Source organism: Coenobita brevimanus, chromosome 52, assembly GCF_032717465.1.
Source record: "Coenobita brevimanus isolate Jiangsu-jjx chromosome 52, ASM3271746v2, whole genome shotgun sequence".
Taxonomy (NCBI): Eukaryota; Metazoa; Arthropoda; class Malacostraca; order Decapoda; family Coenobitidae; genus Coenobita; species Coenobita brevimanus.
In genome coordinates this window covers 39050652-39074454 of record NC_137005.1, presented here as the reverse complement: position 1 = coordinate 39074454, position 23803 = coordinate 39050652, and the positions used below count along the sequence as shown (strand labels likewise).

Genomic DNA, 23803 nt, shown 5'->3' with positions numbered 1-23803 from the left:
GAGATTCGTCCACTCCTGCTTCTTGGCGGGGGGCTGTTGTCCTACCGTTTCACAAGCCAGGTATTGCAGGTCACCATCTTGGTTTGCGTGGTAGGTTGCCTTTACTGATTATGGAATTTTTCCGTATTGGTGCCACCTTGTTTCCCTCATATCCTCAAGAGGAGGGAGTGCCTCAAACTAGTGTCCTTAGTGTCACCGTCTTTGCTAAAGTTCAGGAAGATTTTGTTGGCTCTGTTCCGGAGGGAGTGTCTGCCTCGCCGTATCCTCGCTATCCACATCCGTTTGGGTACAGGGTGAAGGCTGCCATGGGGGATGTGGATGTTCCAACCTTTCTTGTATGTCCTGTGCGTGTACCAAGGATGGCTCCCTGGCTCCTCTCAGGGGTGCAACCGTGTGTTTACTTTCCTGAGAGAGGGGCCTTTCTTTCCTCACAGGCGGCTCTTTGCTATTTTTTTAGAACATGCTTCCTCTCACAGTGTCTCGATTCTCGTATGTACTGATGAATTGAAATCCCGTGAGGGGACAGGCTTGGGTGTTATATTTCCCGATTTCATTCGTGGTAGGAGTCTTCCCCCCATCGTATCTACTTTTATCGCAGAACTTACTGCTATTTTACTCGCAGTCAAATTGATATTTAGCTTCCCTCCTGTTTGTTATACAGTTTTTAGCGACTCTGCCGATCTCCATTTTGTGTTTTCCCGTCCAATCCTCTTTTGTTGTCTACAGTGTTTTAGAATGGCTGTGCTTGCTAGGGACTACTTTGTGGTTTTGTACCATTGTGGGCAATGAGCATGCTGACGCTCTGGCAAAGGCTGCTGCCTCTCGCCCATCCTCACCTCTCCCCTGCCTCGCTCAGTGATATTCATCTAACCACTCACTGTTTGCTCCCACTGGCAGAGTAGGTGGGATGCGGTGGGGGCCAACAAAATGTGTGATATTTGTGGGTAAACGGGCCCCTTCATTTGCCGAGGTCTGAATGCAGGTGGGAGACGGCTTTATGCTGGCTCCGAATGGGCCATTCCTGGTTCTCTCATTGATTTTTAATGGAGGACTCTCCCCCTACTTTCTGTGTGGAATGCTTCGTCCCCCTGACTCTTCGGCTTTTGCTGATGGTGTCCACTGTTGGGGAATTGCGCCATCGTTACCTTTCTGAGCACCGTGCAGGAGAGGGATTGTAGTCTTCTGTTGGTACTTGGAGAGGATGCTTGTTGTGGTGGAGGGGGAAACCTTTGCTTGGTGTAGGCAGCTGCACTACCGTGTAAAATTTAGTATACAGTGGTTTTGGTGTTCTTAGTGTTTTAGTGGTTTTCTTGTTTTAATTATGAATTGTATTTTGTGTGTGTGTGTGTGTGTGTGTGTGTGTGTGTGTGTGTGTGTGTGTGTGTGTGTGTGTGTGGGTGGGTGGGTGTGTGTATTTCATCTTTTCGAGTGCTTTTATTCTCGTTGTCGTCCGGCGGCATATGACCCTGGTTGTTGTATCGCCAGATTTTATTGTATATACTTATTCAGTTCAATTTACCCAACCCTACTCTTCTCAACCCTACACTAGCCTACCTCGGCCTACCCTACCCTACCCTGCCATTTGCCGACCCAACTCTACCCTACTTTAACCTACACAGCCCTTTCACCACTACATTACTTTTCCTGTTTTCTTCTCTCTACCTTCGGATGATTTTCTTCACCTCTACAGTAGAGAGATATTTCGAACTGGAAGGGTTAAATACTGCCATCATCAACCCCATCTCTATCAGGGGATCTCCTAAACTGAATAAAATCATGCGGTCAGCTAGGACAATGTAAATAAGTTGTTCTCGGCTTGAAAGATTAAATGATTCTGCCCCGTCATCCTAAGAGGGTTTTCTGAAGCTGTAGGATATCGTCAGAAGCTAGCAAAGAGTAAAAGTGACATCCGCAAACCGAGAGCTCTGCGTCCAGCGCTCCGCAGTTCAAGTCCCAGAGGTGGACAGATGTTTTGACGTGTAGACGTTACCAGGGCGTAGCTTGGTGGCCTACCCTTTAATATTCTGGACTAATGGTGGTCTAGCCTCGTGCCCCTGCGCTCCACCACATAAAAAAAAAAAAAAAAAAAAAAAAAAGGAAAGCCAAGGGTCATGAATGAACTAAAGGACTGAACTAAGCGGGGAAGAACAAAAATCGTAGAGAAGATCGCCCCAAATTTGATGAGACGGTGTAGTATAACTGAGTGAAATAGGCGTTGTATATGACGGAACTAAACGGCAGTTATACCCACCTCTCTTCTGTACCCTACACTACCCTGATTCAGCCTACCCTACCCTACCCAGCCCTATATTACCCTACCCAGTCCACCACCACCCAGCCCTATCTTACCCTGCCATAACCTATCCTACCCTCCCAAACGCAACTCGACCCATCCCTACCCCATACTGCCAAAACCAACCCAGCCTTACCCCACCCTGTCAAGACCGACACAATCCTACCCCACCCTGCCAAAACCAACCCAGTCCTACTCCACCCTGCCAAACCCGACCAATTCTTTCCCACCCTGCCAAAAACCGACCCAATCTTACCCCACCCTGCCAAAACCGACCCCATCCTACTTCACCCGGCCAAAACCGACCCAATCCTACCCTACCCTGCCATAACCGACCCGTCCCTACCCTACTCTGCCAAAACCAACCCAATTCTACCCCACCTTGCCAAATGCGACCCAATCCTTGCCCACCCTGCCAAAACCGACCCACACCTACCCTACCCTGTCCAAACCGACCCAATCCTACCTCACCCTTCCAAAACCGACCCAATCCTACCCCACCCTGCCAAAACCGATCCAATCCTACCCCACTCTACCAAAACCGAGCAAACCCTACCCCACCCTACCAAAACCAACTCAATTCTACTCCACTCTGCCAAAACTGACCTAATCATACCCCACCCTGCCAAAACTGACCCAATCCTGCCCCACCCTGCCAAAACCAGCCGAAACCTAACCAATACTCTGCCAAAACCGACCCAACCCTTCCCCACCCTGACAAACCGACCCATACCTATCCCACCCAGCCAAAACTGAGCCATTCCTATCCCACCCTGCCAACTCTGACCCAATCCTACCCCACCCTGCCAAAACCGACCCATCTCTACCCCACCCTGCCAAAACCGACCCATCCCTACCCCACCCTGCCAAAACTGACCCAATCCTACCCCACCCTGCCAAAATCGACCCGATCTTACCCCACCCTGCCATATCCGACCCCATCCTGCCAAGACCGACCCGTCTCTTCCCCACCCTACCAAGACCGACCCATTCCTACCCCACCCTGCCAAGACCGACCCGTCCCTACCCCACCCTGCCAAGACCGACCCGTCCCTTCCCCACCCTGCCAAGACTGACCCAATCCTACCCCACCTTGCCATAACCGACCCAATCCTACCCCACCCTGCAAAAACCATCCAAGTCCTACCCCACCCTGCCAAGACCGACCCGTTCCTTCCCCACCCTGTCAAGACCGACCCATCCCTACCCCACCCTGCCATAACCGACCCAATCCTACCCCACCCTGCAAAAACCATCCAAGTCCTACCCCACCCTGCCAAAACTATCCCAGTCCTACCTCACCCTGCCAAAACCGACCCAACCCTACCCCACCCTGGCATAACCGACCCAACCCTACCCTGCCCTAACCAAACCAATCTTACCTAACTCATTTTTCACTCTAACACTTTCTTCAGTTTTCTTCATTCTTTCTCCAGACGATTTTCTTCAGCTCTGGAGAGGATTTTGAATTTGAGGGGTTAGATACAGCCAGCATCAACCCCTTCTCTGTCAGGGGATCTCCTAAGTTGAATAAAATCGTGCGGTCAGCTAGGACAAAGTAAATAAATCGTTCTTGGTCTGAAGGGTTACATGATTCTGTCCCGTCATCCTAAGAGGGTTTTCTGAAGCTGTAGGATATCGTCAGAAGCTAACAAACTGTAAAAGTGACATCCGCAGACCGGGAGCTCTGCGTCCAGCGCTCCGCAGTTCAAGTCCCAGAGGTGGACAGATGTTTTGACGTGTAGACGTTACCAGGGCGTAGTTTGGTGGCCTACCCTTTAATATTCTGGACTAATGGTGGTCTAGCCTCGTGCACCTGCGCTCCACCACATTAAAAAAAAAAAAAAAAAAGGAAAGCCAAGGGTCATGAATGAACTAAAGGACTGAACTAAGCGGGGAAGAACAAAAATCGTAGAGAAGATCACCCCGGATTTGATGAGACAGTGTAGTATAACTGAGTGAAATAGGCGTTGGATATGACGGAACTATTATGATTTGTAATTATAATATGGAGTCCTAACACCCTGTCCAAACCGACCCAATCCTACCTCACCCTGCAAAAACCGACTCAATCCTACCCCACCCTGCCAAAACCGACCCAATCAAACCCCACTCTGCCAAAACCGACCAAATCCTAACCCACGCTGCCAAAACCAACCAAAACCTATCCTATACTCTGTCATAACCGACACAATCCTACCTCACCCTGACAAAACTGACCCAGTCCTACCCCACCCTGCCAAAACCGACCCAACCCTACCCCACCCTGCCAAAACCGATCCAACCCTACCCCACCCTGCCAAAACCGACCCAATCCTACCCCACCCTGCCAAAAAAGACTCAATCCTGCCCCACCCGGCCAAAACCGACCCAACGCTACCCCACCCTGCCAAAACCGAACCATTCCGACCACACCCTGCCAAAACCGACCCAATCCTACCCCCACCCTGCCAAAACCGACCCAACCTTACCCCACCCTGCCCAAAAAAACTCAATCCTACCCCACCCGGCCAAAACCTACCCAACGCTACCTCACCCTGCCAAAACCGAATCATTCCTACCACACCCTGCCAAAACCGACCCAGTCCTACCCCACCCTGCCAAAACCGGCCCAATCCTACGCCGCCCTGTCAAAACTAACCCAACCTTACCCCACCCGGCCATAACCGACCCAACGCTACCCCAACCCGCCACAACCGTCCCATCCCTACCCTACCTTAACCAAACCAGTCTTATCTAACTCATTGTCCACATTAACACTTTTTTCGATTTTCATCTTTCTTCCTCCAGACGATTTTCTTCAACTCTGGAGAGAAATTTCGTACTGGAGGGGTTAGATACAGTCACCATCAACCCCTTCACTACGAGGGGATCTCCTAAGCTGAATAAAATCGTCCGGTTACCTAGAACAAAGTAACTAAGTCATTCTCTGTCTGAAGGGGTTATTGTGTCTGTCCCATCATCCCGAGAGGGTTTCTTTAAGCTCCAGGAAATCGTCTAAATGTAGCAAAGTGTAAACATGACGTCAGCACTTGTTCTAGGCGCCACAGATCGAGTCCCGGAGGTGAACAAAGGTTTTTATATCATATAGACGTTTTATATTTTATATTTTGCAACTTTCAGAGGCATTTACTCAGCTTTAGGAGTCTTATGGATAGGCTCAATCAAACGTATCGAACCTCCAATGTTAGAAAAAATAGCTTACAGAAATGCGTCTCGTACTGAAGGGGCGGAATAGACAGATCGAGTGACTAAGATATTGAATTATGTATATGACTGGTTTTGTTGTTATTTCTATTATTATTATTATTATTATTATTATTTCAGGCAAATGTCCCAGGCTTCTAGACTGGCTGACTAGTGAATATTATTAAATCTCTCGTGGCTCCGTGCTCCTTCCATTCAAGAGCCTGCACTTCACGCATTCCACGCACAAGATGGCGCCACCGCTGCATTCCTGCGAAGACGAGAGGTCAAGAGGACGACACTTGCTTTTTGTTTGTTTGTTTACTGTAATTGCTTAAAGTTGTGATCCCTCCAACTTGAATGCTCAGTTGTAACTATAGATAACTAGAATACGATGCTAGTCACGAAGAAGGGCTATGAAAAGATACAGAGCTCGTAGTATTTTTTTCTTTTAACTAAGATACATGAAATAAGCTGCAAAAATACGAAAATACGAGCTTACTTAATGTAAATGAATTATAGTACGTTCAAGATGGAGGGAAGGCATTTTGTATTTTGTTTGTGATGTTATAGTGTCTCTCAGGATCCTAGGATCCTCTCTCGGCTGAACCAAATTGTCTGGCGTCAGCTGGAACATGATGCTAGAGTTATGTCGGTCGTGAGGGGGTTAATGGTGACGGTATTGACACTGTCAGGCTCCTATGACTCACTCAGTCGAATAAAATCGTCTGAGTCAGCTGAAATGGGGTACTAGAGTTGTCCCGAGCGTCACTCAGGGGGTTAAGATTCGTAACCCTCTGGTGCTTGGGACAACTCTAGTATTCCATTCCAGCTGACAGACGATTTTGTTCGGCTGAGTGAGTCATAGGAGCCTGAGAGTTACTACACTGTCACCATTAACCCCCACATGACCGACATAACTCTGGTATATCATGTTCCAGCTGACGCCAGACAATTTGGTTCAGCCGAGTGGGTCTGGGGTCTGGGGGGCACTAAATGAAAATATCCAAAAAATATTAAAGGGGGGCCTATATCAACTTTTGCCACAGGAGGTATACCAAAATTGGACTTTTTAATAAAACCCCCTCCTCTCTCACTCCCTGTGTTTTGTATATGTCCCTCTCTGTCTGCCTGTGTCCCACCCTCTGTGTGTGTGTGTGGTGTGACTACTGTGTGAAGGTGGCTGTTGCTATGTACGTGTCTTGGTGTGTGTATGTATGTAGTAGTAGTGTGTGTGTCTTGATGTGTGTATGTGTAAGTGTCTTGGTGTGTGTGAGCTGAAGTGTAAGTATGGGGCCTTGTGGTTTTAAGGAAAGCCTGCTACGCAAACTTCCCTCAGCCACATTTTAAAGAAACCTCTAACACACCGGGAGTTGAACCCGGGTCCTCCTGATCGGTAGGCCAGCACTATGCTGACCGTGCTATCGCGCCCCCATTTTGGTACCGGCTAAAACTTCTACTGTATTTTATTTCTTTACATGTTACAAAAAATGGAAAATTGAACTATCATGCACAGACTAAACTAAATTGTCATGTACCTATTAAGGTACTTGGAATACCCTAGCCTGCAGTTTACTGCTAATCATGAACAAGTGCTATGGAAAGAATATAGAGCAGTTGCTACTTATTTAAAGGGAGAAAGTAAAAACTGGAACTTAGTCTGCTATCCAACGGCAGAACTTAAACGATTAACCATATATTACATAAACTTAACACACTGAGTGACACAGAAACTAAACATATGCTTCCTTGACGCTGCTTCCTTGCCACACTGGTCATACCCTGCTGAAGTTTGGTCTGCCCTGCCGTGAGAAGCCTGGCGGTGGTGTGGTGTCTTCCCCTACTCTGAGATGCCTGGTGGTGTGGTGGTGGTGGTGGCGGCGGCGGCGGCAGGGTGTCGTGTCTTCCCCAGCCGTGAGATTACTTGCTGCTGCTGCTGTTCACTGTTATTTCCCCTGGTTTGTTCTCGGTACAAGGGGCGTCACTTTTACCTGTATTTCCTGGGTAATGTTCACTCCGTAGTATGGGCGTGAGGGAAGAACCCTAGGGGGATCCGGCCTGCAAAGGGCAATGCACTACCCACAGAGGAGTCACTGCCCGGGTCCTGCTTGTCGGGCAGGTGCAGGGAGGCCCTCCTGTCTGGGAGCCTCGACCTGAGGGGAGGCCCTTACCTCGGGGCCTTGTTGGTGGGGTGCAGGGAGGCCCTCCTGTCTGGGGGCCTCGACCTGAGAGGTGACCCTCGGGACTGGGGCCAAACAGCTGGAGGAGGCAGGCCTGTCGTCTCTGGTTCCGTGGGGTGAGGGAGCCTGGGTTGCCCTCGTCTGGAGTCTGCTGGTCGGTCCTGGGGGTCCTGGGGCTGCGGTCACCTACTGGGAGAGGCGCCGACAGGGTTGGGCTGCGGCACCGTCTCTGTCTGGTGTCTGGCAGGAACAGAGATTTCCCAGGCGTGGGAGGTAGGTCCAGTTTCGGGCCTTGCCACCACTTTGGCGACACCTCCGGGGCAACACTCCTGGATGGTGACGAAGGGCTCCCACAGGGGGACGAGGCAGGAGAAGGATTCACGGAGTCCGTGTCCTCTCCAGTATGTGGAGAGGGATGCACAGAGGTGAAGGTGGTGAAGGTGGTCGGCCCAGGTGTGACTGAAGACAATGACGTCATCTAGGTAGGCCAAACAGGTCTCCCAGGTCAGCCCGCTCAGAACAGATTCCATGAAGCGGGAAAATGTGACGGGGGCGTTGCAGAGTCTGAAGGGAAGGATGTTAAATTCATAATGCTTCCCTTTCGATGTTGAGAAGGCGGTCTTGTGTTTGTCGTCTGGGTGGACGGGGACCTGCCAATAGCCTGATTGCAGATCTAGGGTAGAGAACCATGTCGATCTGTGCATGAAGTCAAGAGAGTCGTCGATCCTGGGTAGGGGCGTAGCGTCTTTGATAGTAACGTCGTTCACTCTGAGGTAATCGACGTAAAAGCGCACCTCACACAACTACAGACCCCCAGTCTATGACAAGATTTGGCTGAACGGGGTCAAGGCGAGACTACTGGTAGACACAGGAGCAGCCAGGTCATGCCTCTACTCCCACTTCTACTCCCGCCACACCTCTGCTTTCGGCCCTCTTCTCCCCACCTCAGCCAACCTCATAGACACGGGGGATGGCCCCCTACCCATCCGTGGGGAAACCCGGGCCCTTCAAACCAGCACTCACCAACGAGTGTCCACCAACCACCCCTTCATCATATTTGATTCCACATGCAATCAATATGATGGATACCTTGGGCTGGACCTCCTCCAGAAACTCCACGTGACCATCGATTGTCATCAGCGTCGCCTCCACTTCAGTCCAGCCCGCCCCAACCAAGCCTCAATCAACAAAGGAAAAAAAAAATCTAGAAGAAAAAAAGAAAAACACCACCACCTCCCCCACACCACCCTCACACACACACTCCCCGGACACTCACCTGCCCCAACCCACCTGTACATGTAACCCCACCCCAACCTCACTCAACGCCTCACTTCATCCCCTTCCATCCCCAACCCCCACTCCACTTCTTCTGGCCTCCTCTCCATCTTTTCCTGCCACTATCGCTTCCACAATCACCATTCCACCCCACCACGAAGCTTGGGTACCTACCCGTCTTACGAGAAGCAACTGAAGGACATACAGTGGCCGCTCCTTCCCTGCCACGTACAGTGGCCGTCGGCGCGGTGTTGCTACCGTAGTAGGGAAAAGTTGCACGTACTGAGGCCGTAGCCAAGGGCCTCTCTACCCTGGTACGTACTTTGGCTGTAGCCGGGAGCTGATCTTCCCGTCGAGAAGCAACCGAAGGGCGTACAGTGGCCACTCCTTCCCCGCCACGTACAGTGGTCGTCGGCACGGTGTTGCTCCCATAGGATAGAACAGGAGAGGGATGCACAGAGGCAACTCTCTTCGGTGTGCACTAAGGCCGTAGCCGAGGGTCTCACTACCCTGGTACACACTTTAGGCCGTAGCCTTGGGCCTCCTGCCCTTGAGGGTGTAACAATAGCCATCAACACTGTGTTACCTGGGACTGAATCTTGTTCAGTCCCACCCCAATTCTGGCAATGGCTGTACTGCCCGCAAGGTCGTTGGCTTTTTCCGATCACCTGGTGTTGGGGTAGTTGCGGGGAAAAGGGACTCAGGACAGTAGTGTCCCAGTGACCCTCTTGACCTGGGTCACTAGCCCCACCATTGTGTCCTCCTGGGGTGATGGTGTGGTAGCGGCCTGGTGGTGGGGTGGGTGGTCAGGCGGCGGGTATTTTAGTTTCATCACCTTTGTAGGAGCTGCCTAGCATGGGCCAACTGCAGTTATCCTTCTTCTCATGTTCTTAAGTACAGCACCAGTATTGTCTTAATCGTCACTGAACCATGGGAAATAAGCTGCAAAAGGACAGAAGTCTAGGCCAAGTTAAAAGTGAATGAACCATATCACAGTAGATCTTTCCTATAATGAACTTCAATATAAGAGATTACAGATTCCGAGCAATGGTTTTTAAATTGGGTGCATCTCACAGCCTTTGCTAATGCCTCTAAGCCCAACAAACTGTTTTTCGCTAATACTGAGCATTGGTAGTTAAATGGGAGCACATTATGCAGCCCTTCCAAACCTCTCCCCGTTGTGATTGCCGAGCTGTAGTGATGGATTACACTGTAGCAATACTGTACTAATCATGAAGAAGTGCCAAGGATGTGAAATAATCTGCAAGCGGACACAATTATGGGCCAAGTTAGTGTAAAATAGGTAGCTATAGTTTTTCATTCTTGGTATTAGAATGTCATATTCATTTACATTCATATGTGCTTGAATCCACCTGAAAGGAAGGATCTTTAGACTTAATGAACTTTTGACTTTATCGAACCTGGCTCCCCCCTAGTTACCAGTGGTCCATTATAGAAGAGGTCTACCGTAGTACAATCCTGGGCGATTCCACCTAATCATCACTTGCATTTTGAAAAATCTCTTACAAGTATAATTTTGAATGTCTTAAAGTTATTGTAATGCCACTCCAGGATGATTGAGGCTGGTCACTCATCTTAAATGTCAGGACTAACTTGCCTAGCCCACACTCCCCGAAGGGCAACACAGGATTAGATGATGATTTGATTAATGTCTGCATCATACTGGAGGTACAGTATTGCATTGGTATACTATGAGGAAAATACTCAGCATCTTTTGCAGTGTAGCCAGGTTTTGCATGCTCATTATATTGTAGCCAGAACTCCAGGAGCTTGAATGCTGAGTGAATGGGGTTTAGCTCATTCAACTGGGCAAACTTTGGTTAGTATCTCATTCAGTTTTAATCTGGTTCTCCCTAGCTCTCCCCACCGTGGGGTCCAAAAAGAGGTCTCGATGATGATGATGATCACAATGACTTCTTTCGCTTCCATGCATGACCCATTTAAGCTTATACTATGTCCACCTTAATTTGGCTTGAATAACAAAAAAAAGTTGGCAACGACAGGATTTAGTGCTGTAGTATTTTTCACTATCTGCAATTGATCCAAGGGAAACAGGATGCAAAAATGATCAAATGAACACTCTCTACAAAATTAAGGTAGACAACTTTCCATTACACTACATTCCACTGAGATCAAAGGAAGGAAAAACACCGTTTCATACGATTCATTTATTGGTATATGAAACAGGTACATACAAAGTTATGTACATATTCACAGCCAATCATGCACAAATACATATATTTGTGCAATGATTGTACTTACAGCACCAGTGGTGGTCATGAAGAACATAAAGGTAGCACAGGGGACCAGAATATCCTGACCACAGCTCCCTTCCAGTTATGGTTCTTCTGTTACACTAAACTTCACAAAGTTGTAAGTCCACTGAATCAGGACGCATGATGCAGCGAGTAGCAGAGGTGGTAGTAGGCCTTCTCTTGCACTGTTAATTATCTTGCCGCGATGTCTTGCACACAAATTGGTCATAAGTATAAACATACAAATGACAATGCTTCAAGATCATTATGTCTAAGAGTAGCAAGCACTTCAGTAAACTCTGCTATAACTGATCCATTTAATTCAGTTCAGAACCTTAACCCAAATGATAAAAGTCTGAAGGATGAATTTGTCCTAGCATAATACTGCATCAAGAACAGTGCTTACATCTTACCAGATGTGAGACCACAGCATTGGTGAAAAACAGAAAATGCATATAGGAATTCAACCAATAAACATGCAGTGAACCAATACATTACTCAACAAAAGAAAAAATAATGAAATTGTACTTTCTGTTTCAAGATGTGCAGAATAAAACCTCAGAATAATTTGCAAAAGTAAAAGGTGGAACAAAACAAAAAGACTTGTGTAAATGAACAAAACTGAGCAGTGGATATCATTATGAAAAGAACATAACTGAGCACTGATCTATTATGAAAACAGATTTGAGCACTGAATAACCCCAAGGCAGCCCTTTTATATATATTTAAAAAAAAAAATAAAAATAAAAAAAAATCCAACCCAGACAGCAAACCACTGTACGACTCTCTGTGAGGCTACCATTCAAAACAACACAAGTGGGGAAGTCCGGCAGTGATCCAAAGGAGCAAGAAGCTAACTCTAGATCTGGTTTGTTTAGCTTTGCACCTTTCTTACCCAGCTGGGCCACCATCACCGTCACCTCCTCCCGCAGCCTGCAAGAGTGGAGAGGTTGGGCGGGTCACAGAAAGCACAGACAAATGTCATGCCCGGATACTCTCTTTCCCATTCAATAACCACTAAACTCTGTCCACTTTAAATTGGCCTAAAATTGTCATTTATCCATCCTGAATATCCACATTAATTTGGCCTACAATTGCCATTTATCCAACCTGAATACTGTGCTGTAATAAAAGATTACCACTAAAATAAAAAATCAGACTCAAAGAGTAGGTATGGAAAGACTGCAGATCTGTATTTTTGTCACCCTGAGCTATGGGAGGTAGGCTATAAAAAGATGTAAACCTAAGCAAATTTAAAGTGGACAAACCATTGTAATTCTTCTTCAATTAGTGATTACAATAAGTCTTGGTTATCAGTCGCCTTACTGACATCCACTATGTCTACAAAATCCTGCTGGGTTTACAAATTTGCTGTGTGTAAACATTTTGACATACAGTGCTACAATGCAATTTTTCTACAAAAATTCTTTGCTTATAACAAGGTCTGTCTGCACTGACATTATGACAATTAAAATATATTGCATTTACATGATGCTCATGCTGGGAAAATATCTCCTCTTTCTAAAAGAAAGATAAAGTAGTCTACATTATCACCATACATGTTACTGGTGCATTACAACACAGTTACCTACAAAACAATCATCCTAAAAATGTACTGCAATGACATATACACAAAAAAGGCTTCAGTAAATCAAGTTCTAGTAACATTTAAGCAACCTCATACTGGCAATCACTTAAAAAAGCTTTATATGTACTGTGTGTGTGTGTGTGTGTGTGTGTATATATATATATATATATATATATATATATATATATAAAATTAAATTAAAGCTGAAAAAGAAACATTTAATATTTTCTATATCAATACCATGTGCACAAGAAAACTTTCAGCATACTGATATGGTATGTATTACATTTTTTAATTTTCTTATGAATAAAAATTAAATAACCCTCTCTTTTATCTTAAAATTAATCAATTATCACTGTACCACACTGTATATCTCCAATTCGACTAAAAAAAAAAATCTGAAATTGAAATAGCATTAATATATAATGTACTCAATTCCACTCACATTGGACAGTACTCTTCAAAATATATAATGCAAGTATTTACAATACTGTACTGTATGCTACTTCTCATGTTATAATATCATTTAAACATTTCCGTATCACTTTGAACACACGCCACTAACCTGTTTTTGTTTCTAGCAGGCTTCCTGAAAAGGAAAAAAAATGGAGCATTTGCTTTATTCATTTAAAATCTCATGTTAAACTTAAGTACTGGAAAACAGAACTCCAAGTATCCATATAAAAAAAAATTGTTCTCATGGCATTTCAAATCACCCTAAATCTGGGATATTAATGGATATGGGCAGGTAATACCTCCTGCAAAACTGATAACTGATGGACAATCGGGACAAATAAGTGGCAACTCGGAAGACGGTGCAAGATGAAGCAGCAGGCAAAGAAAAAATGAAGAAATGAAATTAAGATCTGCCGGGACCAAATGGAACAGGTTAAAAGCGTACTGTGTTAAAACAGAACAGAGTTGAGAAAACTAGGAGAGGCTCTCATCCCACCTGGATTATCTCTGAGTGGAAGTGGGTATATACTGTAGAGGTAGTGGTATAAAGGGTAGGTTTCTGTATTATGGTGCCTGGTGGTTTAGTGCGTAACTAAGTTGCTCCAGTCGGATTGAGCCTGTGTAGGTTTATTTCGAAGGGGAGGCTGGGGTTCATTGCTCACGTAATGCCATTCAGGGTTGAGTGAGGCAGGTCACTCTCATCTTAAATGTCAGGACCAACTTACCTAGCTCTGGGTTTCTATGCTCCCTATGGGGTGACATAGGATTAGACAATGGATGGATGTTGGAGTTCAAGCAAAGTATTGTAAATACTCTACTGTATTAAGTGTCTTTATTCTACAAGCATATTATCTATGGCTCACGTAAAACTGCTTGGAGGTGAACAGTGCTGTTTTTCAAGAAAATTACACAGTGGATAAAACTGGAATGCTTAGTATAACAGGACTGCAAAAGGCAGACTATAAGAGAGAAGTGGAGGAGCAACTGGGTAAATATGATTTGGATCAGATGGGGGACGTGAAAGGTGTGTGCAAGATATTCACAAAAGAAATCTGTGCAGCACATGAAGTGGTGTGCGGGGTGAAGAGAAGACGAAAGAGGGTGCAAGGAACAGCATGGTGACAGGCTGTGGCACAAAAGAAGAATGCATTTAGTGAGTGGATGAGAAACAGGGGTGTCGAGGAAGATGAGAGATGGGAGAGAGAATTATGTGTTGAGAGGAAGAGAGAGGTGAAAAGATTAGTACGAGTGAGTAAGACGAGTAGATGAGGAATCTGGAATGAATTTAAGTGTAAAGTGTAGGGAATGTAAAAAAATGCTCTTGTAACGGGTAAAGAGAGTTAGACAGAGTGTTAAAGAAGTTAGCTGGGGAGTGAAAGATAAAAATCACAGATTACTAATGATGAAGGAAGAAAAAGTGAGCTGATGGAGAGAACACTTTAAGGAATTGTTGAACTTAGCGAATGAAAGTTATTTGAGTATAAGTGACTGAGGAATGGCTTGGAGAAGGAAGGATGTGAGAAGTGAGGAAGAAATCAGTAGGATGAAAGAGGAAAGTCAAAAAGGGGAAAGCCCCATGAACTGATGGAGTGTGTGGTGAAATGCTGAAGCAGGGAGGAGAGAGAGTAGTAGAATGGATGTGGTAAGATGTGCAGATTGGTCTGCGAGGACGGTAAAGTCCCGGAGAATTAGAAGTCAGGTACTGTATAATTCTTCCCCTTGGCAATGGAAAACGGGAAAAAGAGGTGTGTGGTAATCATAGGGGCATTTGTCTTCTTAGTGTAAGAGGAAAAGTATATAGTAGGATACTTATTGACAGAGTTCCGGAAATAACAGAGGAGAAGAACAGAGAAGTTTTACGAGGGGGAGAGGTTGTGTAGATCAGATATTCATTGATAGGTCTTCAGTGGAAGTTTCTACAGAAAGAAAAGAAGTTGTAGGTGACCTTCATGGAGCTGGAGAAAGCATTTGACAGGGTGGACAGACAAGGATTGTGGAAAGTATTAAGAATATATGGAGTAAATGGGAAGTTGTTGAAAGCCATGAATATTATGTATGAGGGTGCTAAGGCTGCAGTGCGTGTGGATAGTGAACTGAGGGAATTTTTCTATTTGATGACTGGATTGAAATAGGGATGTGTCATGTCTCCATGGTGGTTCAATCTGTATGTGGATGGAGTTATAAGAGATGCTGTACAAGGTAGGGCAATGGAGTTGAAGCAGTCCTAGTGAGAGAGGGCAGTGTGTGGAAACTCCCTGTGTTGTTGTTTGCAGACAATACTGTGTTGTTAAGTGATGACGAAGGGGACCTGTAAGGCTTGGTGAATGAGTCTGAGAGTGTAAGAAACGGAATCTAAAGGTGAATGCAGGGAAGAGTAAAGTTATGGTCTTCGAGAGAAATGAAGTCAATGAATGTACAGTGAGGTTAGATGAGGAGGAAAAGGAAAATGCGAGTGTGTTTAAGTACTCGGGTAGTGTGATGAGTATGGATGGAAGTTTAGAAGGTGAAGTGCTTGAAATGATACAACAAGGAAGAATGGTTGCTGGTTCTTTGAATGCAGTGATAAGAAACAGGGAAGTGGGCATGGAAGTGAAAAAGTTACTGCATGACAGTATTGTGATACCAACTCTAAAAATGGAAGTGAAGCTTGGACCTTATTGGTGGGACACAAGTCAAGAATGAGAGCAGTAGAAATAAGTCATTTGAGAGGAGCATGTGAAGTCACATGAAGAGACAGACTGGCAAATGAGGAAGTGAAGGAGCATGGATGAGTGAAACTGTGCGTGCAGAGTGGAAAAAGGCTGTGATTGTACCTCTGTAAAAAAAATAAAAGTAAGCAAAGTAAGTGCAAGAATTATCGTGGCATAAGTGTACTGAGTGTGGCAGGGAAGGCATATGGAAGAGTTATTATAGAGAAAGTAAGACAGATGTCGGAAGTCCTAGTGAGTGATGAACAGGGTGGCTTTACGAGTGGCACAGGATGTGTGGATCAAATATTTGCAGGGAGACAGATAGCAGAGAAGGCTTGGGAAAAGGACCATAAGGTGTTTATGGCATTCATGAATCTGGAAGAAGCATACGAAAAAGCAGACAGAGAGGGATTGTGGAAAGTTTTGTGCATGTACAGTGTGGATGGTAAGCTGCTAGGTGCTGTCAAGAGTTTTTATGATGGTAGTGAAGCATGTGTAAGAGTTAATGGGCAGCTAAGTGAATGGTTCAAGATCAGTGTGGGTGTGCGACAAGGTTGCGTGATGTCCCCATGGTTGTTCAATATATATATGGGTGAAGTGATGACAGAAGTAAAAACACAAGTAATGGAGAAGGGGATGGCGTTGGTAATGAATGGTGATGGATGGAGTATCTCGAATTTGTTGTATGCTGATGATGCAGTTCTGGTTGCAAGTACCAGACAAGAACTTTGCAGGCTAGTGCAGAGTTTTGCTGATGTTTGTGAGTGTCGTGCCTTGAGAGTAAATGTAGAAAAGAGTAATGTGATGGTTACTGAGAGAGAAGGTGACTCCCAGTGTGATGTTACAGTGAATAGAGAGAGACTGGAATTGGTGAGAGTTCAAATACCTGGGTACAATGATAGAAAAGACAGGAAAATGTTCAAAAGAAGTTGAAAGTAGAGTGACACAAGGAAGAAAAGTAGCTGGTGCAATGAAGGCCTTGATAAGAAACAGAGACTTGAGTGTTGCAGCTGCACGAGGCTTATATGAGACAGTGTAAGTGCCAACTTTAACATGTGGATGTGAGACTATGGTGTGGCATGAAAATGAAAACTCAAGAGTAAGAGCAGTGGAGATGGGACTGCTGAGGAATGTATAAGGAGTACAAAGGGTGGATAGGATACGAAACAATGTGATTTGTGAAAGGTGTGGAGTGAGGATGTCGGTGGACACCAGAATCGAAGAGAGTGTACTGAGTCATGTGGAGAGAATGGATAACAACAGAGTGGTGAAAAAGGTATATCTGAGCGAATTTGAAGGAGGGAGGAGGCGAGGTAGGCCAAGGTGAAGGTGGAGAGATATGGTGGATGAGTGTATGAGGAAGAGATGTTTGGAAGTCAGTAAGGCTAGGGAACTGACAAGAGATCGAGCTGGCTGGATGAATGTTGTGAGGAGAAGTTCATGCTCAGGGATTTTGGCACCCCTTTGTAACATGGCAGTGTCCAGACTGACTCAATCAGATACACTTGTGTGAAGCTACAGAATAATGGTGAATGTTTTTGGCGTATCCGATAGAGCCAGGATTCCAGGGGCTTGAATGATGAGTGAATGGAAGCGTCGCCCATTGGATTGGGCAAATTTGGGCTGTCTGGACATTGCTACTCCTCACCCTGCCCTTGGGTGGGAAAGGAGGTCTGGATGATGAGCAGTGGAGATGGGACTGCTGAGGAATGTATGTAGAGTACAAAGGGTGGATAGGATACGAAACAATGTGATTCGTGAAAGGTGTGGAGTGAGGATGTCGGTGGACACCAGAATCGAAGAGACTGTACTGAGATGGTATGGCCTGGGTAGTGGCAGGGACCTAGAGACGTCGCTTAGTCCATGCAGTCTTCAAGTGATCCCCCAACTGTGAACAACTGGCTCCGTGTGTGTGTGTGGCTTTGCCTACGTATTGCTGCCTTATGTTTTATCTCCAGTGAACCATAGCTTTTACAAACCATGGCTAAGGTTCAGGAAAAGGAGAGGGTGAGGCTTTTTCTTGCCCAGACACTGGAAATAACTGAAAAGATGGAATGCCATCCCTGATTCTCCCCAGCCCCTCTGTCACCCCTGTACCACCTTGAGTGTTGATGGAGGTCACTTTGACAGTGATTAAACCATCCCCATGCCTGACACAGGTTTGGGGGGGCCAGTATGGCCACCTGTGTCAGGCATATTTCTGCAACAAGTGCAGAACCCCTAATTTTGGAGATAAGCCTTACTGTACTTTACTATCACTATTTACTATACTATTTGGTTCACTACTATCCTCACCTTAATCTTTATGTGTGTACATTTTATTACTAAGTCATTACTGTATGTATCACAATTAACATGTACATAATAATGCATTTAAGTGGGGGTATTAAATATGGGTTGCAACTGCTGTGTGTAGCACTGACAGTCAGCACAGTCTGCTAGGTTTGAGTGTGCCTTGTCAGTAACTCGGCTTTACTGTTGCCTTCAAGGATTTAGCCCCCCCCCCCCCACTCTGGGCAAAGGCTTCATGGCCTATTCCCAAGTCCCAGTAGTCCTCCTTGGGGCCCAGTAGTCCTCCTACATCTCCAAATGTCACCACTTCGATGCTAACACCCACCATCCATATTGAATACATGCTAGGGCTGTCTCATACAGGACTGGTGTGCTGGTATTAGCAAGGGTACTTTTATGACATGTCGGTCAGTCATCTGGTAGATCAGAAAAGTCTGCTTAAGAAATTCAAATCCTTAAACTGTTCCCTGCCCCAGCCGGGATTCGAACCTGGGTCCATTAGGACTGCAGGCCGCCTCTCTACTGATTCTGCCACCGCCTCCTCCTGACCTGAAAATGCCGGAAAAGTTTCCCTTATATTGAGCCTTAGTTACGGAACTCGATTTTACGGAGAATTCGAGAAAACAGAATAGGGATTGTCTGAATTAGTTCGTTAAATCAAGCATCTACTGTGTGTGTGTATATATATATATATATATATATATATATATATATACAGTAATCCCTAAAATATCCGGACGCCCCACTTTATTGTGGACCTGGACCTTCAGAACCCAAAAATGGCCAAAAAAAGAAAAAAATTCCCCCCCAAAACGATTTTTTTTCCCTCCCGTAATATGAAATTGCCCCGCGGCGCCGAACAGCTGTTTACACCATGGCCCCTTCACCCCTTCCTTCCTCCTCCCTCCCCCCTCCCCTGTCAGGGTTGTCATTTGGTATTTTTCATTCCCAAATGTGGGCCAATTTGGTAATGAGAAATTTGTTTGGTAATGAATCAGAATAATGCATTACCGTACCAAATGGATTTTTCACATGCATGAGGATACACAGGATGGAGATGGTGAATTGTCTGCTGTCTCTGATTAATCTGCTAGCCTACATAGCGTGAAAACAATCAACATGCTGTTAATCATATGGAGAGTGATTACATGTATTTCCATTTGTATATATAATTAGTGAAGAATAAATGCTAGCTTTATGAATCTGGTAATGAAAATTGAGGAGTTTGGTAATGTGGCTGTTGCGATCTGGCAACTCTGTTTCCCCATCACCAACACTCCAACAGTTACTGCTTAACTTTGATCACGAGTGGACACTTATCGCAGTGGATGGTGCACGTGCTCGGTTTTTTGTGAATAATCAGTGAATAAACTGCAATACCTCACCAGTAGACCACACGGGATTTTACAGTGTTGTGCAGTGTTAAGAAATTAGAATTTCGAGCGCAAAGAATTAACTGTGTAGTGCAAACTGGCGGTTGAAACTGGCATGGTGCATTTAACAATGTGCAGTGTTAAACAATTATAACTCACAGTGCAAAGAATTACTGTAAGTGCAACACAACACTGGATTACTGTACGTGCTTCAAGAGGATTTTCACCACTGCCAAAGCCTTAACCCTGAAATGCAAAACCTAGGTTTTCCAACGGTAATGCAAAACCCGGGTGAAATATACCCAATTTTCGGAAGCAATAAAATGTAACTACTAATAAAGATTTATTAGTTCTGATACTGGGGTACAAAAGTTCAACTTTTCTATTGTACATTCCCACAAAAACATCAACTTAAACTAGAATATTAAAACTAAAGGCGTGACCTGAATAAACTATGTAAAATAACATAATTTTTCTTGTGACTCACACAAAAAAATCCTTGCAATTCCTAATATTCCATTCTAAGAGATCAGCAATGGTTCACACACACTTGAGTCCTGTGACCCTCAGCTAGGCCCCCCAATTGCTTCCCTGGCCTCACTCATCAGCCTACATGAGGTTAGAAAAAAGGGGTATTTTTTAGAGTAATAAAATGCTAAACCTCTGTCTAGTAGGGACAGGGGTAAATGGTGTAGTAATATTTCTAGATGGTGTTCTTCCTCTTTGGGCAATCTGTGGATGACAACTCCATCTGAAACCTGATGCACTGGCCAGGGTGCTCGCTTGAAAATTTACAATTGGTGGCACATCCTCATCATCCTGGGTCCTCCTCCTTGTTGACCTGGTGGCTGGGGCAGGTGAGCCTGCCCTTCATGGGCCAGGTGTAGCAGCATCAGCAGGGGCTGCACTTGATGGGCCAGGTGTAGCTGTGTTAGCAGGGGCTGCACTTGATGGGCCAGGTGTAGCAGTGTCAGCAGGGGCTGCACTTGATGGGCCAGGTGTAGCAGTGTCAGCAGGGGCTGCACTTGATGGGCCAGGTGTAGCAGTGTCAGCAGGGGCTGCACTTGATGGGCCAGGTGTAGCAGTGTCAGCAGGGGCTGCACTTGATGGGCCAGGTGTAGCAGTGTCAGCAGGGGCTGCACTTGATGGGCCAGGTGTAGCCACCATTTATTACAAACAATGGGTGAAAATCACCTGAATTTGCATGTACAGAGTAAACCAATGGGAAGAGGAACCAAAAACTGCCACTCACAACAATATCTAAGTACATCAGGAGACTACAGGGACACACACTACTCTCAAGCCCAATGCCACTTAATGATCGCGTCCTAAACACGTGACTGGGAGAAATTCACCCAGGTTTTGCATTTCAGGGTTAAGAAGGTGGCCATAGACGTACTGTAAGTACCCTGGCTGAGGTACAGTCACTTCTAATTCCTCATTCTTTGGTTCCTTTTCATTTATTTCATGCTCTATGTCCAGTATTGGTGCGAACAGGGTCTTAAATAGGCTTAAATAGATGCTATCCATGTCCGGTAGTGATTTTTTTAGGTGGCTTTCAAAGTTAGGCTGGTTTAGGGTCCTTAAGTACCAGTCCAGCAGGAAGGTACCCACTTTCTGGATGGGACCACTTTCCAGACATACCTTTGGCTCTATTACATCAGATAGTGGAGGGATTACTGTGTATATATATAATCAGTATAATATATATATATATATATATATATATACATAAATATATCTATCTATCTATCTATTGCCAGACGCCTCAATCCCGTTTGAGGTGGCCACAAACAAATCGTCTCCAAGTCGCCCTGTCCCCAGCCATTTTACTGCCCTGCTCCCAACTCATCCCCCCCTCTCTCATATACCTCTCCACCCCATCTCTCCATCTCATCCTCAGCCTCCCCCTCCCTCTTCCCCCCCTCCACCTCACTCACATACACTCTCTTCGTCAGTCTTTCACCCTCCATCCTCTCCACATGGCCAAACCACCTCAGTGTGTTCCTCATAACGCTTCCTATCACATCCACATCCACACCACAACGCTCCTTTATATCCAAATTTGTCAGCCTGTCTCTCCATGTGACTCCACAGGTTCCTCTTAAATAACTCATTTCCACTGCTTTCACTCTTGCCTTGTGTCCTTCCAACAACGTCCAAGCTTCACTTGCATATGTTAGAGTTGGTATCACAATACTGTCATGCAGTAACTTTTTCACTTCCATGCTCACTTCCCTGTTTCTTATCACTGCTTTCAAAGAACCAGCAACCTTTCTTCCCTGCTGTACCCTTTCAAGCACTTCACCCTCCAAACCTCCATCCTTACTCATTACACTACCCAAGTACTTAAACGTACTCACATTTTCCAATTCCTCACCATCCAACCTCGCTGTACATTCACTGACTTCACCTCTCTCATTGACCATCACTTTACTCTTCCCTACATTAACCTTTAGATTCCTTTTCTTACACACACTCCCAAACTCATCCACCAAGCCTTGCAGCTCCCCTTCGTCTTCACTCAACAACATAGTATCATCTGCAAACAACAGTACAGGGAGTTTCCAAACACTATCCTCTCTCACCAGGGCCACTCCAACATCCACTACCCTACCTTGTACCTCTTTTATTACCCCATCCATGTACTGATTGAACAACCATGGAGACATGACACATCCCTGTTCCAACTCAACTTTCAAAGAGAAAAATTCACTTAGTTCACCATCCACACGCACTGCAGCCTTCGCACCATCGTACATACTCCTCACAGCATTCAACAACTTCCCATCTACTCCATATATTCTTAACACTTTCCACAATCCTTGTCTATCCACCCTGTCATATGCTTTCTCCAAATCCATGAAAGCCGCATACAACTTCTTTCCCTTCTCAAGAAACTTTTCCAATAAAGATCTAAGAATGAATATATATATACAGTATATATATATACATACATACATACATCTATATATATATATATACATATATATATATATATATATATTCCATCCATCCATCATCCAATCCTACATTGCCCCATGAGGAGCGTAGAAGCCTGGGGCTAGGCAGTTGGTCCTGACATTTAAGATGAGAGTGCCCAGCCCCACTAATCCCTGAGTGGCATTACATGAACAATAAACCCCAATCACCCCTTGGATATAAACCTTCATAGGTTCAATCCGACTGGAACACAATAATTACCCACTAAACCACCAGGCGCCAAAATTTGGTTATATGGTTACCACCCAGCGTAGTAAATGTTTTCCTGGTGTACAGGAAACCATTTGGCTTGTCACTCAGTGTAAAGTCACCCACAGGCAGAAGGGAGAGGAAAGAATGAAGGAATGAAAGACAGAAGAGGGAGTGTAAAGTTACCCGTAGGCAGGAAGAGAAAAGAATGAAAGAAAAAAAAGACAGAAGATGGAAGGAAACAAGGATTGAGGAGAGGACAGGGCAGACAACCAAGAGCAGCACTACATTGAGTGAGTGGATGGTGGGTGCCCCCCACCTACCTACATATATATATATATATATATATATATATATATATATATATATCTTGAGTGGCAATAGGTGAGCAATAAACCCCAACCATCCCTTGGATATATCCTGCACTGACCCAATCTGACTGGAGTGCCGTAATTACCCACTAAATCACCAGGCACCATAATTTGGTTACATGGTTACATCCAGCACTGTAAATAGTTTCCTTGAGCACAAGAAACCATTTGGGTTGTCACTCGGTGTAGAGTTACCCACAGACAGAAGGAACAGGGAAGAAGGCAGGAAAGAAAGACAGAAGAGGAAGGAAGGAGAGAAGGAAGGAAAGAAAGATAGAAGAGGAAGGAAGGAGAGAAGAAAGGAAAGACAGAGGAGGAAGGAAGGAGAGAAGGAAGGAAAAAAAGACAGAAGAGGAAGGAAGGAGAGAAGGAAGGAAAGAAAGACAGAAGAGGAAGGAAGGAGAGGAAAGAAAGAAAGACAGAAGAGGACGGAAGGAGAGAAGGAAGGAAGAGAGGAGAGAGCAGGCACCCAAGAGCTGCACTACATCGAATGAGTGGATGGCGAGTGTCCCCAGGTACCACTACGTATATACATACATGCGTACAAAAATATATATATATATATATATATATATATACACACACACACACACACACACCCATCATCCAATTCTATGTCACCCCACGAGGT

The 23803-nt window shown here is 45.3% G+C and overlaps 1 protein-coding gene across 1 annotated transcript in view; it reads right to left on the bottom strand.

Annotated features, from left to right (window-relative positions):
* Nucleotides 1-11132: 11132 nt before the first annotated feature.
* The window catches only part of LOC145400537 (uncharacterized), a 53639-nt gene continuing 40968 nt past the window's right edge, over nucleotides 11133-23803 (bottom strand). The window contains exons 9-10 of the mRNA XM_080273058.1: nucleotides 13364-13387; nucleotides 11133-12143 (exon numbers count right to left, since the gene is read on the bottom strand). The gene's annotated coding sequence lies outside the window, so the exon portion shown is untranslated. The remainder of the gene's footprint in view (nucleotides 12144-13363; nucleotides 13388-23803) is intronic.